The 10,203-nt window shown below is 38.9% G+C and overlaps 1 pseudogene; it reads right to left on the bottom strand.

The window, feature by feature from the left end:
- Positions 1-623: 623 nt before the first annotated feature.
- LOC106373102 lies at positions 624-9,236 on the bottom strand (annotated as a pseudogene).
- Between the last annotated feature and the right edge of the window lie 967 nt (positions 9,237-10,203).

Genomic DNA, 10,203 nt, shown 5'->3' with positions numbered 1-10,203 from the left:
TGCCATAGCTCCATGGCATTATCATTCTCCACCGCATTAACAACATCTTTGGAGACCTTAGCCTGCATCCAATAGAAAGATGAAGACTTCTCACCTCGAGCCACAATCAAAGAACCGCGAGAGAGCTTCCATTTACCACCACCGTGCAAACTGAAATAGCCCTCATCATCAAGTCTTCCCGTCGATATCAGATTCATCCTAATATCAGGAACATGCTTAACATCCTTAAGCACCAGCCTAGTACCAAGACTAGTCTCCAAGCAAACATCACCAATGCCAGCAACCTGAGCCATCGCATCATTCCCCATCTTCACAGAACCATAATTACCCGTAGTATAGGTAGAAAACAAATCCCGCTGTGATGTAGCATGAGTAGTAGCTCCACTGTCAATCACCCAACTGGTGTCCTGGCATGCGACATTAATGGCATCACCAGTCAAGAAGATGAGAAACTGATCTTCGGTTGAGAGCACCCGATCACCTTTTCTTCTTGATTTCCTTGCTCTGAATGTTTTTGACTTCGAATGAAATGTAGAATTCTTCCCGAGACAAATAGCGCTTTGACTATCACAAAGCAAACACATGCTTTTCTTGCTTGAAACCGATCTCTTCACAGAAGTTCTTCATCCACACAACTCTTTACAAGCTTCAGTTGCGGCAATGAACTCTGCCTCAGTGGTAGATAGTGCAACACACTTTTGCAGCCTTGACTGCCATGCCACAGCTCCACCCGCAAATGTTACCAAGTAACCCGAAGTAGACTTGCTAGAATCAGCATCTCCAGACATGTCAGAATCAGTGAAACTGACCAGCAAAGGCTTCTTACCTCCGAATGTAATCTTCAAATTAGAAGTCCCTCTGAGATATCTCAAAATCCACTTCACAGCATTCCAATGTTCTCTTCCCGGATTGGAGAGAAACCTGCTGACAACTCCAACGGCGTAGGCTAAATCCGGTCTTGTACAGACCATGGCATACATCAAACTACCCACTGCAGAAGCATACGGAACCTTCGCCATATCTTCCTTCTCCGCATATGTCTTCGGACTTTGTTGACTGCTCAGTCTTAAGTGTGGAGCAAGAGGAGTACTCAACACTTTAGACTTGTCCATGTGAAACCGCTTAAGTACTTTTTCAATGTACTTCTCCTGAGATAAGTGAATCAGCTTCTCACCTCTATCTCGAACAATTCTCATACCAAGAATCTGTTTCGCTGGACCCATATCTTTCATGGCAAAGGACTCACTGAGCTGCTCTTTCAGCTCCTTAATTCTGTCCATGTTCCTGCCCACAATCAACATATCATCGACATACAGCAACAAGATGATAAAATCATCCTCACCGAACACCTTCACAATACACAATGGTCTGAATCAGTCTCTGCATAACCATGCTCCCCCATAACAGACTTGAACTTCATGTACCACTGCCTTGGTGCTTGCTTCAATCCATAAAGGCTTTTCTTCAAGCGGCAAACCAAATTTTCTTTTCCCTTTTGCACATAGCCTTCCGGTTGTTCCATGTAGATCTCTTCCTCCAAATTACCATGAAGGAAAGCAGTCTTCACGTCCATTTGCTCAACCTCTAGATCAAGGCTCGCTGCCAATCCAAGTACAACCCGAATGGATGACATCTTCACAACAGGAGAAAAGATTTCATCATAATCAATTCTCTTCTTTTGGCTGTAGCCTTTCACAACCAATCTAGCCTTGTGTCGAGGTGGCAAATTTTCATCCTCATGCTTAATTCTGTACACCCACTTATTAAGCAAAAGCCTTCTTGCCCTTAGGCAATTTCACCAACTCAAAAGTATGGTTCTCCTCAAAAGAATCCATCTCCTCATCCATGGCTCCAAACCACTTATCCTTGTGTTCATCCTCCAAAGCTTCATCATAGCTTTCAGGCTCTCCCCCATCAGTAAGTAATACATACTCACTAGGATCATACCTTGTCGACGGTTTAAGACCTCTCTCGGATCTTCTAACAATAGTAGGTTGGTTCTCAGCAGCTGGTGTCTCACCATGATCGTCACCATGATCACCACTACCATCTTCATGTGCGGGAGCATCTGCACTGGGTGCATTATCATGAACCTCAACCTCAACCTCAACCTCACCGTGAACCGATGTAGAAGGAGTAGCCTCTGTATCGATCAAACCCTCAAAAATCTGAGTTGGCTTTTTGGACTTGTCAATGTCCTTAATCGTTTGATCTTCCATAAACACAACATCTCTGCTCCTTACGAGCTTCCTCTCAACGGGATCATAAAATCTGTACCCGAACTCATCATGACCATAACCGATGAACACACACTGCCGCGACTTCATCTCAAGCTTCGATCTATCAACCTTGGGAATATGAACAAATGCCTTACACCCAAAGATCCTCAAGTGACTGTAAGAAACATCCTTACCAGTCCAAACCCTCTCTGGAACATCACCATCCAATGGAGCACTTGGTGACAAATTCAGCACATGAACCACCGTGTTCAAAGCTTCTGCCCAGAAAGTCATCGATAAGCCTGACTGTGAGATCAAACATCTCATCCTCTCGACAATCGTTCGATTCATCCTTTCAGCCAACCCATTCAACTGTGGAGTATGAGGTGGCGTGAATTGATGCCTTATTCCATGCTCTTTGCAATAAGCATCAAATGGTCCAAGATACTCTCCACCATTATCATTGCGGATACACTTCAGCTTCTTCCCCGTTTGTCTCTCAACCAATGCCACAAAGTGCTTGAAATATCCCAGCACCTGATCCTTCGTCCTCATAGGAAATACCCACGACTTCCTTGAATGATCATCAATAAAAGTCACATAATATGATGCGCCACCAAGAGATCTTGTCTTCATTGGACCACACACATCTGAGTGTACCAAATCCAGTACCTCGGGTTTCCTAGAAGGTGCGGAAGACTTGAAAGATACTCTGTGTTGTTTTCCCGCAAAGCAATGCGAACACTTCTGTAGGTGCAAACCAGAGATTCCTGGAAACACCTCATTCTTAGACAACACAACCATTCCTTTCTCACTCATGTGACCGAGTCTCTTATGCCATAGCTCCATGGCATTATCATTCTCCACCGCATTAACAACATCTTTGGAGACCTTAGCCTGCATCCAATAGAAAGATGAAGACTTCTCACCTCGAGCCACAATCAAAGAACCGCGAGAGAGCTTCCATTTACGACCACCGTGCAAACTGAAATAGCCCTCATCATCAAGTCTTCCCGTCGATATCAGATTCATCCTAATATCAGGAACATGCTTAACATCCTTAAGCACCAGCCTAGTACCAAGACTAGTCTCCAAGCAAACATCACCAATGCCAGCAACCTGAGCCATCGCATCATTCCCCATCTTCACAGAACCATAATTACCCGTAGTATAGGTAGAAAACAAATCCCGTTGTGATGTAGCATGAGTAGTAGCTCCACTATCAATCACCCAACTGGTGTCCTAGCATGCGACATTAATGGCATCACCCTCAAGAAGAATGAGAAACTGATCTTCGGTGAGAGTCACCCGATCCACCTTTTCTTCTTGATTTCCTTGCTGCTTGTTTTTCAACTTCCAGCAATCCTTCTTCATGTGCCATTTCTTATGACAGAAGTAGCACTCCATATTAGCAAATCTATTAGACTTGCTCCTGCTCCTGTTCTTGTCTCTCTTGGGATCTCTACTTGTACTTCTCCCCCTTGACTCAGTAACAAAAACATCTGAACGCGAACTGCTAGCATTCGACTGCCTTCTTGCTTCCTCATTAAGAACACTGTTCTTCACTGAATCTATCGAAATAACACCTTCCGACGCGGAGTTACAAAGAGACATCCTGAAAACCTCCCAAGAGTCCGGTAAAGTACCGAGAAGCCACAGACCGTGAATCTCATCATCAAACTTGATGCCCATATCAGACAACTTGTTGAGCAATCCCTGAAACGCATTCAAGTGATCTGTCATCGGAGTCCCCTCCTGATACCTCAGCTCAATCAACTTCTTGATCATGTACATCTTATTGTTTCCTGTCTTCCTAGCATATAACTGCTCCAGCTTCTTCCACAAAGAACGAGCATCCGTCTCAGTCTCAATATGATGCAACACATTATCATCTACCCACTGCCTTATCAACCCACACACTTGGCGATGCTGCAGCTTCCACTCTTCATCCGTCTTCTTCTCAGGTTTCTGCTCCTCGAAGACTGGAACATCAAATTCTTTAACAAAGAGCAAATCCTCCATCTTGCCCTTCCATAGATGATAGTTAGCACCATTCAAGCTTATCATCCTGCTCATATTTTCCATCTTTCACACAAGCAAATAACAACCCAAAGTTATCAAAACCAAAGCTCTAAAACCAGAAGCTCTGATACCACTCTGTTGGGGAAAGTCACACGGCGCAGCGGAAATACTAATGGTCGTGTTCCCTTGACCTTGTGCGAACCTGTGAGGAAAATACTTCGACGATGGCAAGATATCAAAGTTGCGACAACTAAATGAGACACACAATTTTTACGTGGAAAACCTCCTCGATGTGAGAAGGAAAAACCACGGGACCGTAGTCCACTCAAAAATCCACTATATAAATGGTATGAGTACAACCACGTCCTCCCTTTTCAACAGCCTGAACAGAACAGAGAGTCTAGCTACAAAGAGCTATCTCCAACACAAACAACAACAACAAGAGAGCAACACAAAGCTTCAAAACCGGCAGCAACCAAACGACCTTAGCTCACAAAGATTCCGGCTTCCAGAAACTAATCCAACCGTACAAATCCAAGATAAACAAGTCTAAAATACCTCTGCCAAATTTCAGCTCAATAAGAGAAGATCTCACCGTTGGATTTACCAAACACCCAAGACTGCTCTGCTGAAGAACTATGGCGACCAGCTTCAAGAAAACCCAGACAACAGAAGATCCAACCATTGAAATCCAAATCCCTTCGGTGAACCTCTAACCCACTGACTGAAGAAGCTTCCCACAAAATATCATCCCGATCAGGATCCGTTTGACCCTCCAAATCCAGTCTTGAAAACACCTTAGGAGTTTTCTCCTTCTCTCTTTTTCTCCTTTTCTCTCTCTCTTCTTTTTGTCAAAATTCTATTATTGTGAGTCTAGTGACAAAAGGGGAACATTATTATTTTTTAAGTTCACCCCAATTGGTCATCTCCATCTAGGAGGGACCCAACAGATCTAATGTGATCACGACGACGACGGTCAAGAAATCGGCTCCGGCGAAGTCAGAGAAGTGAAGAAAAAGGAGTAACCCTGAATATATAATATTATTACTTGGCAGTCAAGAAATGTTATTACATAGTATCGTTTTACTTTTGGTCGTTATTCTATAATTTTATCCCATATGCATGAATTTTCTTCTTCTCTTTTTATTTAAGTTACTCGAGAAATGAACAGATTAATGCCAAATATAACATTTTAACATTTAAAAGAAAAACACATTTTAAGATCTACGATTGTTTTCCTTTTCATGTGCTTGGAAATAAATTATCTAAAGTCATCTAAGGGTAATGTACTTGGCTCAATTTATAAGAACGCCACAAAGTTCGTTTAACCAAGATAAACAATCGATGTTAAAGAAATTCAAAGCAACCAAAATGTTTCAGCTGAAGTCGAAGACAAATGTCTACCTCTTCTGAAAGCAGAAAATATGAAATATGGATTTGATTTGTCCCATAGCTCCGACAGTTGCTTGACAGTTGACACTCAATATTCTGGAGTCAGCTCGATCGCTCTTGCTAATAACCTATTATGTACGTGCATAACTCTTCCCCCATATTTTTGGATATATTCAGATGCCCTTACTACCTCTAAATTTGGTTTGAAACAATGGCATGGCTTTGTCACTCATCTTATCCTCACTTACGAACTTTAGAATGACCGTAACCGGCTCCATCTTCCGGCGACTTTTCCTGCTCTCTCTTTTGATCGGTTGACAGAATCATGCGTAACAGATCACTTTGCTTATATCCAGCAAACGCATATCTTTGTGACCACCGCTTTCTGTTTTGATTCCACAAGTCAGTCCCTCATAGGTCACCATATTAACCATAGCGAAAGGTTAACCATGGTTCGCTATTGCTTTTTTTTTTTTAGCACAATCATGGTTCGCTATTATTGCTTTTGTACTCTTTTAATATCTTGATCATTCTTGTACTTTATGTTCATCAAACGATGTTTAACTTTCTTACAACTTAATTAAAAATACCACTATAAAGTATAAACACACACACAATGAAATGTTACATGAGTACGAAAGAATGAAGGAGGGAACGTGTAGGTGCCGCCATAGGATCTTGAGAGAGCTGTTTGATAAAAATCCATATCCTTAAACGTTGCACATATGCATGAACGAAACTGGTTAAAATAGCTTATATATAAATATAATGAGAATCATAAAACAAATTAAAGACACCTCTTGATCAAAGATCGATCATGATAGAGGGGTCACTTTATCATGGGTCACTTTATCATCAGATTCGTTTCTTTTTTATTATTTGAGAACCGGATTACAGAACCGAAACTGGACAAAATAAAAGGATACATACAACCTTCTATGTCAGCCGCCGGGTTCACCAAACCTCCACCTCGTCGTCAAGATCTCGCGGGCGTAGTTGGATCAACCTTCGATTAGGTCCAAGGAAGAATTCGTGTCAAAGATGGCACATTAAAAAAGATGAGGAAACCAATCCTCACCGCCATCAAACGCCAAGACTTGCATATATCTCAACAAAACCACCGCTTAGATCGGTTAAGGTTTCAGTTCTCTAGTCGGACCACTACTCTCTGGTTAATCTTCTCTTAGGTCACTTAATTACCGAATCCCCGATATGTTCACTCGCTAAGTTCTCGCCGGAACCACCGCTTAATCTCTCATGCCTTAGATCAAAATGGGATCACCACATGAACCTCTCATCGGTTAGATCCTCATCCTGACCAGCTCGAACCTTCCTCATGCGAACCACTCTCTTTAGTATACGACCAGATTGTTGGACATGAAAGCAGAGTTGGGACAGACCTAAAAACAACTCAGAGTTGCACCAGCGTTCATGATTCCAATTTAACATGCATGTGTGAAGTGTCTTTAAGGTTCGAGAGTTGCTCGAGTGAGCTTTCGGGGTTTGGGGCAAGACAAGTTTGCATCTGGGCCAATTCGATACAAAGTCCAAAAGAGAGGAGCTCAGCTCTAAACGAGCTCCGTGAGTTTCTTACAAAAAAGTGGGTCCTATAGAGTAGAACGGTTTGTATTTATTTATAGCGTTTTTTATTGTTGAAAAACGTCAACAACATCTATCAACCACAAAAGTTGATTGCTGATGGTAGCAGGGAGAAGAGTCATACCCTAAGTCTTCAACTGAATTTGCAAAATCTTTCTTCCACAAGATATGCATTAATATCCTAAAACTAAGAGTACATAGATATATTAGCAATTCTCTAAGTTACTTTTTTCACATGACAATCATATTTATACCAATCCACTTGCAATGAAATCTTCCTAAACACATGAACTTTTCGACACTCCCTTACACTTGTTGACATTAGCCTTTTAACATAACTTATATATAAGAAGAAGAAACTTTTTTTTTTAACTTAACAACATATAAGAAAAAATAAATAAAAACGATGGAAGTAATATGTGACGGCAGCACAAAAATTGTAATTTTACGATGGATTGATTGTAAATTGTTCTATATATCCGCCTTGCATAATTATTGGCTCGGAAATCCTCGACATAGATTTTAGTTCATTCATCATTCTCTCCCTATCTTCAAAACTGCAAGTTGATCTCATAGAGATTGCAACTACTTTTAGACAGCTAGAGTTTGCAAGGATGTATCTCACGAGTTCCTTCTCTTCGCTTCTTGCTCTATAACCTCTCCAGTCAAAGATTTCTAGATGGGTTAACAAGCATTTGGGAACGGAATCCGGATGGTTCCAAGAAACTGGGAAATCCTCGGTTAGATAAGTCTGGTAAGTTGCAAGAAATATTAGCACATCTGCTTCAGCCTTTATTAGTCCATCAAAAATACTTTAATTTATTTGAAATAAGGGAAGAGTACGAACCCCGTCGATAACAAGCACTTTTAGTTTAGGAGAATTTTGAACTAAAATCATAAGTGGTTCCAACCAGTTCAAGTTATATGGTAGTATTATGCATTTTATTAGTCGAGAGAAGTTATTGGTGATACAGCACCCAACCTAAATGAATATAAATACTTAGATAAGCGTTGTGGATGAAGAATTAAGAGAAGGTATCAAAACTATTAGTAAATTTCTACGTACCGTGAAAATGTTCAAATATATATCGAAAATTCTGAGGGAGGAAAAAGACCTCACAGTCTTATAATCAGGGTGACCTAAAACATATATACTTGCAGCATCAAGGCAAGACCTGTTTTCGATCGAGAAAGCGTCTCCTGAATAATCGTAAATGAATATCGTCTTTAAAGTAAGAGAATCGATCATCAGAGACCCCGTGCTATCACTAGAATCCTTTTGATAATCGTTGCTATAATACAAGGTCTCCAGAGAAGATACGTTCACAACGAAATTTGTCTTCGTTACACCTAACCACTTTTAAGCCTTTAAGAATAGGACAACTTGATAAAAGCCCAACAAGAGAACTTTCATCTTTAAACACAACAGCGAGAAGACAAAGGTAACTGAGGGATGGAAGACTACCCGGAGATATAATATCTACGCAAATCTTGTCACAGAGAACCAAAGATACTAGTGTAGAGCATGTGTAAAGACTCTTAGGCAGTTTTATAGGCTTTGCAGCCCATTTGAGCTGGAAAGTTAGCTTGCACACCTTGCGATCAACCGCATTTGTTATCCACTTTCCCACATCAACGTCAACAGGACATCGTGGACCGAGTTCTGTGTGCAATTTTTTTATCACAGGTGCCTTGTGAAGTTGCAATGACTTATCAAGAAAATGCCAAATGCTTTTGCATTCATCCTCAGTAACGTCGTCGCTCTCTTTGTACTTTAGTTTTGGCAGCATCGTCCAAATATACCGCCACCGTTTGGACAAAATCATGGTAGCCACCGCATCTTTTATTGGAATATGCATTAATATTTGCACAACTAGATCATCGGGTAAAACATCAATCATGATTTTAGTTTAAACTTTTTAACAATTTCTAGCGTTTGAAGATCTTTTTTCCATGAAACTATACTAGAAATAAGACTTTAACTTGATGGTATGACTTAACAGTTATTTTTTTTTTTTTTTTTTTATTGAACACAGAGTTAACAGTTATATAATGCTGTTTTCTTTATACAAAAATGTTTAAATAAACAAAAATCTATGAAATCTCATACAGAAATTATAGATGTTTTAAAAAGCTGAGATTTTCTACTATTTTATGTGACTCTATCCAGCTAAATGATTTATATGAATATCTTAAGAATATATCTAGTTATATGATAGAAAGAGAGAGAAAAGTATCAGATTAAAAAATAATGAATTTAGAGTGATTGGTATATAATTATTTTAAGAGTGAAATAAATCTGTACTATATAAAATTTGATGCTATAATCTATTAAATGTGTCCACTAAGGATTTAAAACCACCAATCATAAAATGACAAATCGTTATTTATATTTATAAAAGTATCAAGACTGACAATTTAAAAAACAATATAGAAATTATTTTCTAATAAAATATGTTAATAAAGAAAAAAAATCAGTTTTAAAAATACCAGGATTTCCAAACTTTAATTATTTTAACATAAAAATAGATATTTTATAAAAACATGACTATTCATCATCTTAAATTGTTATTTTATATCTCTTTAATGTTATTCACCAATAAAAGTGATAGAATCCATGTTTATAAAATTTTAATAAAGTAATCAACATAACATATAAATTTTAAAATGATCTTGCACGAGTTCTGTCAAATAAGATATTTGAAGAACAATGTTAATAAAATATATGAAAACATAAAAAACTAAAGAGGTTCACCAAATAAATTATTTAATTTTTAATAATATATATATACATTATAGTATAGTCCCAGCAACAATATTATCTAACAATATTAATCAATAACTAAAAAAGAAATTCTAACAAACATCTAACAATTAGGAAAACAATTTTGTAAAACTAATAATACATCATAATAATCTATAATATCTAATATTATAGATTTTGTATATTATTATTTAACAAAACAATTAG

Source organism: Brassica napus, chromosome C9 (assembly GCF_020379485.1).
Source record: "Brassica napus cultivar Da-Ae chromosome C9, Da-Ae, whole genome shotgun sequence".
Classification (NCBI taxonomy): Eukaryota; Viridiplantae; Streptophyta; class Magnoliopsida; order Brassicales; family Brassicaceae; genus Brassica; species Brassica napus.
Note: the sequence above shows the minus strand (reverse complement) of the source record. Positions and strands in the feature narration are given on the sequence as shown.